At 38.1% G+C, this 6,000-nt stretch overlaps 1 pseudogene; it reads left to right on the top strand.

Annotated features, from left to right (window-relative positions):
- The first annotated feature begins 249 nt into the window (after positions 1-249).
- Positions 250-735, top strand: LOC141370607 (POU domain, class 5, transcription factor 1 pseudogene; annotated as a pseudogene).
- Positions 736-6,000: the final 5,265 nt, after the last annotated feature.

Below are 6,000 nucleotides of genomic sequence, written 5' to 3'. Positions count from 1 at the left end.
CCTTGTGCTTCCCCACCTGGGATTGTGCAGCCTGACCAGGAGAAGCTGGAGCAAGACCCTTAGGAGTCCCAGGACATCAAAGCTCAGCAGAAAGACCTGGAACAATTCACAAAGCTCCTGAAGCAGAAGAGGATCACTCTGGGATATACTCAGACTAATGTGGGGCTCACCCTGGAGGTTCTCTTTGGGAAGGTGTTCAGCCAAAGAACCATCTGCGGTTTTTAGGCTCTGCCGCTCAGTTTCAAGAACATGTATCAGCTGCAGACCCTGCTGCAGAAGTGGGTGGAGGAAGGTGACAACAATGAAAATCTACATGAAATATGCAAAGCAGAGACTCTTGTGCCGGCCCCAAAGAGAAAGTGAACAAGTATGGAGAACCAAGCGAGAGACAACCTGGAGAACATGTTCCTGCAGTGCCTGAAACCCACCCTGCAGCAGATCAACCACATTGCCCAGCAGCTCAGGTTGAGAAGGATGTGGTCTGAGTGTGGTTCTGCAATCATTGCCAGAAGGGCAAATGATCAGTGACTATTCACAAGAAGATTTTGAGGCTGCTCTCCCCCTTCCTCACAGACACCAGTATCCTTTCTTCTGGCACTAGGACCCCATTTTGGTATCCCAGGCTATGGAGGCCCTCACTTCACTATGCTGTACTCCCCAGTCGGTTTTCCTGAGGGTGAGGCATTTCCCTCTGTCTCTGTCACCACTCTGGGCTCTCCCATGCATTCAAACTGAGGTGCCAGCCCTTCCCAGGAATGGGGGGCAGAGGAAGGGGGACAGCTAGGGAAAGAGAACCTAAGGTTTGTACCAGGGCTTTGGGATTAAGTTCTTCATTCACTAAGAAATGACTTGGGAACAAAAGGGAGATTGGGGGGAACTGGTTGGAGGGAAGGTGAAGTTCCAGGATGCTTTTGTTTTTAATCCCCACATCACTCGTCACTTTGTTCTTAAATAAAGAAGCCTGGGACATGGAAAAAAAATGAGCATCCATTAAACAACAAATCATAAAAGCATAATTATAATATCAAACCCCTAAAAAGCAGTAAAACCTTCTTCAGGTTTTAAAGAAGTCAATATTTGAACTACTTTGTGAAATTTCACTACTTAATTCTGAAGGTCATATGCTACAATGCAAATACCTTGCCTGCAAAATGAATTATTCTTCACATTTTCATGCAAGTAAATACAAATATATAAAGAAAAACAAATAAAGAACAGGTAACTAATTCTGATAATATCTTCTGAATCACCAACTGCATTTTTAGACTGCAAATAGTATAAATTTGAACATGTTGCAGGAATCTCTTTTTTGCATTTGTGTAAATAATGCCAGAATAACATTCTACTGCTTCACAGAGTCGTTAAAGTATACCTCTCAGGTGTACAATTTAGTGATTCAACACTTACATACAACACCTGGTGCTCATCACAAATACACTCCTTAATCCCCATCACTAAATTGTACACTTGAAACTAATATTAGATTGTATGTTAACTAACTGGAATGTAAATAAAAATTTAAAATAATATATCCCTCTCTGAATATTTAGTAAAAATTTCAGTGGTCATCAGGAGTCAGAGGCAAGGGAGGGATGAATAGACAGAATTCAGGGGATTTTCAGGACAGTGATAATACTCCAGGCCTGTAATAATAAATGCATGCCATTATAAATTTGCAAAACCCATAGAATTAAAACATCAGAAATGCACCTTAACCTATGAACTCTGGGTGACAATGATGTGAATGATGTGTAGGTTCACTGATTATAACAATTGTGCCACGTGGTGCATGATATCAAAAATGGGGGAGGCTGTGCATATGTTAGGGCAGGGGTTATAGAGGAACTCTGTATTTCCATGCAATCTTGCTGTAAACCTGTAATTGCTCTAAAAAGTTAAGTTTGTTAATTTAAAAAACTGTAAGAAAATACCATAAAAATCCATAAATGAAAAGAAATTGCATAATTTGGATTGGAATATTAAATATTGTAAGGATATCAATTTTCTCCTAAATTGTATATATGGCACACAATCACAATCAAAAACACAAGATGCATTTTAAAAACTGAAAAGTTGATTCTAAAATTTCTGTAGAAATGTAAGGATTCTAACAATTGTAAAAAATGTATGCCCCCAACGTGGCAGCACCCAGATATATAAAAGAATTAACAATTCTTGTGATAACAATTGATAACAATATTGATAACAACATTAAGGGACTTTAACACCCCCACTTACAGCAATGGACAGATCATCTAAGCAGAAAATCAAAGGGAAGCAATGGCTTTGAATGACACACTGGACCAGATGGGCTTAAAAGATATAGTCAGAACATTCCATCCTAAAGCAATAGAATACACATTCTTTTCAAGCGCACATGGCACATTATCCAGAATAGAGCACACATTAGGTCAAAACTCAGGCCTTAACAAGTACAAAAAGACTGAAATGATAACACACATCTTTTCTGACCACAACATTATGAAACTTGAATTCAACCACAAGAAAGAATTTGGAAAGACCATAAATACATGGAGGTTAAACAACACACTACTAAAGAATGAATCGGTCAACAAGGAAATAAAAGTAGAAATAAAAAAATTCATTGAAACAAATGAAAATGAAAACACAACAGTCCAACATCTTTGGAATGCAGCAAAAGTGGTCATAAGAGGAGAAATATATAGCAAGGCCTACCTCAAGAAACAAGAAAAATCTCAAATAGGTGACCTAACCTTAGACCTAAACGAACTAGGTAAAGAGCAAAAAGAGAAAAAGAAAGCCAGCAGAAGGGAAATAATGAATATTAGAGCAGGAATAAGTGGTATGGAAATAACAACAACAAAAGGAGTAGAACAGATCAATGAAACCAAGAACTGGTTCCTTGAAAAAATTAATAAAAATTATAAATCCCTAGCCAGACTCATCAAAGAGAAAAGAGCAAGGAACCAAATAAATAAAATCACAAATGAAAAGGCAGGAATCACAACCAACAGTACAGAAATACAAACAATTATTGGGGCACCTGGGTGGCTCAATTGGTTAAGCATCCAACTTTTGATTTCAGCTCAGGTCATGATCTCATGGTTGTGAGACTGAGCCCCATGTCAGGCTCCATGCTGGGCATGGAACCTTCTTAAGATTCTCTGCCCCTTGCATGGAGCACTGGGTGTTATACACAATGAATCATGGAACACTACATCAAAAACTAATGATGTACTGTATGGTGACTAACATAACAATAAAAATTAAAAATAAAATAAATACATACATACAATCTTTAAAAAAATCCCCTCCACCTCTCTAAAAGTTTTTTAAAAAGAAATACAGACAATTTTAAAGAATGTTTTGAAAAATTATACACCAATAAATTAGGCAATCTGGAAGAAATGGATAAATTCCTAGAAACATATAAACTACCAAAACTTAAACAAGGAGAAATGGAAAATTTGAATAGACCCATAACCAGCAAAGAAATTGAATCATTAATCAAAAATCTCCCAACAAACAAAAGTCCAGGGCTCAACGGCTTCACAGGGGAATTCTACCAAACATTTAAGGAAGATCTGATACCTATACTTCTCAAACTTTTCCAAAAAAAAAATGAAATGGAAGGACAACTCCCAAACTCATTCTATGAGGCCAGCATTACCCTGATTCAAAAACCAGATAAAGAATCCACCAAAAAAAAAAAAAAAAAAAGTACAGGCCAATATCCCTGATGAACATGGATGCAAAAATTCTCAACAAAATACTAGCAAATTGAATCCAAGAGTAGATTAAAATAATTATTCACCAGGGCACCTGGGCAACTCAGTCGGTTAAGTGCCTGCCTTAGTTCAGGTCATGCTCCCAGGTCCTGGGGTCAAGCCCCGCATCAGGCTCCCTCCTCAGCGGGGAGTCTTCTCCCTCTGCCTCTCCCCCTGCACCCCCCAACTTGTGCTCTCTCTCTCTCTCTCTCCCTCTCTTTCTCTCTCAAATAAAAAAATAAAATCTAAAAAAAAAAAAAACGAGAGAGAGAATTACTCACCATGATCAAGTGGGATTTATTCCTGGCTGCGAGAGTGGTTCAAGATTCACAAATCAATCAACCTGATAGACCACATTAATAAAAGAAAAGATAAGAAACATAACATCCTCTCAATGGATGCAGAAAAATGATTTGACAAAGTACAGCATACATTATTGATAAAAATGCTCAACAAAATAGGGATAGAAGGAACATAACATAATTACGGCCATGTACAAAAAAACACAGCTGATTTCATCCTCAGTAGTGAATAACTGAGAGCTTTTGCCCTATGATCAGGAATAAGACAGGGATGTCCACTCTTATCAATGTTATTTAACATAGTACTGGAAGTCCCAGCTTCAGCAATTGTTTGAATTCATAGTGCCTGGCTAGATAAGATTTAATAAACACATGCCTCCCTGGATGAGACTTGTTGAAAAGCAAAGAAGGAGTGTCCAGAAAACTGAGCCCCCTTTAAGGTTTCTGGGCTGAAAATAGCCAGATTCTTGTTGCGGCTCAATGCACTCATCCAGGGAGTAAATGGTTGACTTAGGAGAAACATTTATCTTTGGAGGTCACCCACTCCCCGTATTCCCGGTCAGCATGCCCATCACAAGAATAGCTTGTTCTATACAATACTCCCTATGCCACTGTCTTGATTATTACATCTTCACATTCCTTCTTGTTTTTCTTATTCCCTTGTTATATTGATAACATTCACAATAAAGGTGGAAGCAAAGTCTGGCTTGGGACATTTTGCCACTATAGCCTCTGGTCCCCAGGCCCTCTCCTTTCTCCTACTAAGGTGTCTGGAGTAATCTTTTCATTTGCCGCCTCAGGGTTTGCTGGCCAATCCCGACAAGCAATCATACAACAAAAAGAAATAAAAAGCATCTAAATCAAAAGTCAGACTTTCACTATTTGCAGATGACATGATACTCTATATAGAAAATCCAGAAGACTCCATGAAAAAACTGCTAAAACTGATACACAAGTTTAACAAAGTCACAGGATACAACTATATGGTCATTTAATCCTCAACAAAGCAGGGAAGAATACACAATGGGAAAAAGACAGTCTCTTCAGCAAATGGTGCTGAAAAACTGGACAGCAACATACAAAAGAATGAAACAGGACCACTTTCGTACACCATTACAAAAATAAATTCAAAATGGATGACAGTCCTAAATGTGATACTATTTGTATCAAAATAGTATCAAAATCCTAGAGGAGAACACAGACAGCAACTTCTTTGATAGCAGTCTTAGAATCTAATTACTAGATATGTCTTCTGAGGCAAAGGAAACAAAAAGAAAAAGAAAAAGAGAAAGAGAAAGGAACTATTGGGACCTCATCAAGACAAAAAGCTTCTGCACAGTGAAGGAGGTAATGAACAAAACTAAAAGACAGCGTAGAGAATGGGAGAAGATATTTGCAAATGACATATCTGATAAAGGGTTAGTATCCAAAATATATAAAGAACATATCAAACTCAACACCCAAAAAGCAAATAATACAGTTAAGAAATGGGCAGAAGACAGGAATAGACATTTCTCCAAAGAAGACATACACATGGCTAACAGACACATGAAAAGATGCTCAGCATCACTTATCATCAGGGAAATTCAAATCCAGACTACAATGAGATATCACCTCACACAACTCAGAATGGCTAAAATTAACAACACAAGAAAGAACAGATGTTGGCGAGGATGCGAAGAAACAGGAACCCACTGCACTGCTGGTGGGAATGCAAACTGTTGCAGACACTCTGGCAAACAGTATGGAGGTTCCTCAAAAGGTTGAAAGTAGAACTACCCTACTATCCAGCAATCACATTACTAGGTATTTACCCAAAGAATACAAAAATACTAATTCAAGGGATACATGCACCTAATATTTATAGCAACATTATCTACAATAGCCAAAACACAGCCCAAGTGTCCATCGACTCATGAATGGGTAAAAAAGATGTGAGATATGTATAT

The sequence above is a fragment of the Callorhinus ursinus genome, unplaced genomic scaffold (assembly GCF_003265705.2).
Source record: "Callorhinus ursinus isolate GAN/ISIS: 27379988/994484 unplaced genomic scaffold, GSC_fseal_2.0 scaffold40, whole genome shotgun sequence".
NCBI classification, from domain to species: domain Eukaryota; kingdom Metazoa; phylum Chordata; class Mammalia; order Carnivora; family Otariidae; genus Callorhinus; species Callorhinus ursinus.
Note: the sequence above shows the minus strand (reverse complement) of the source record. Positions and strands in the feature narration are given on the sequence as shown.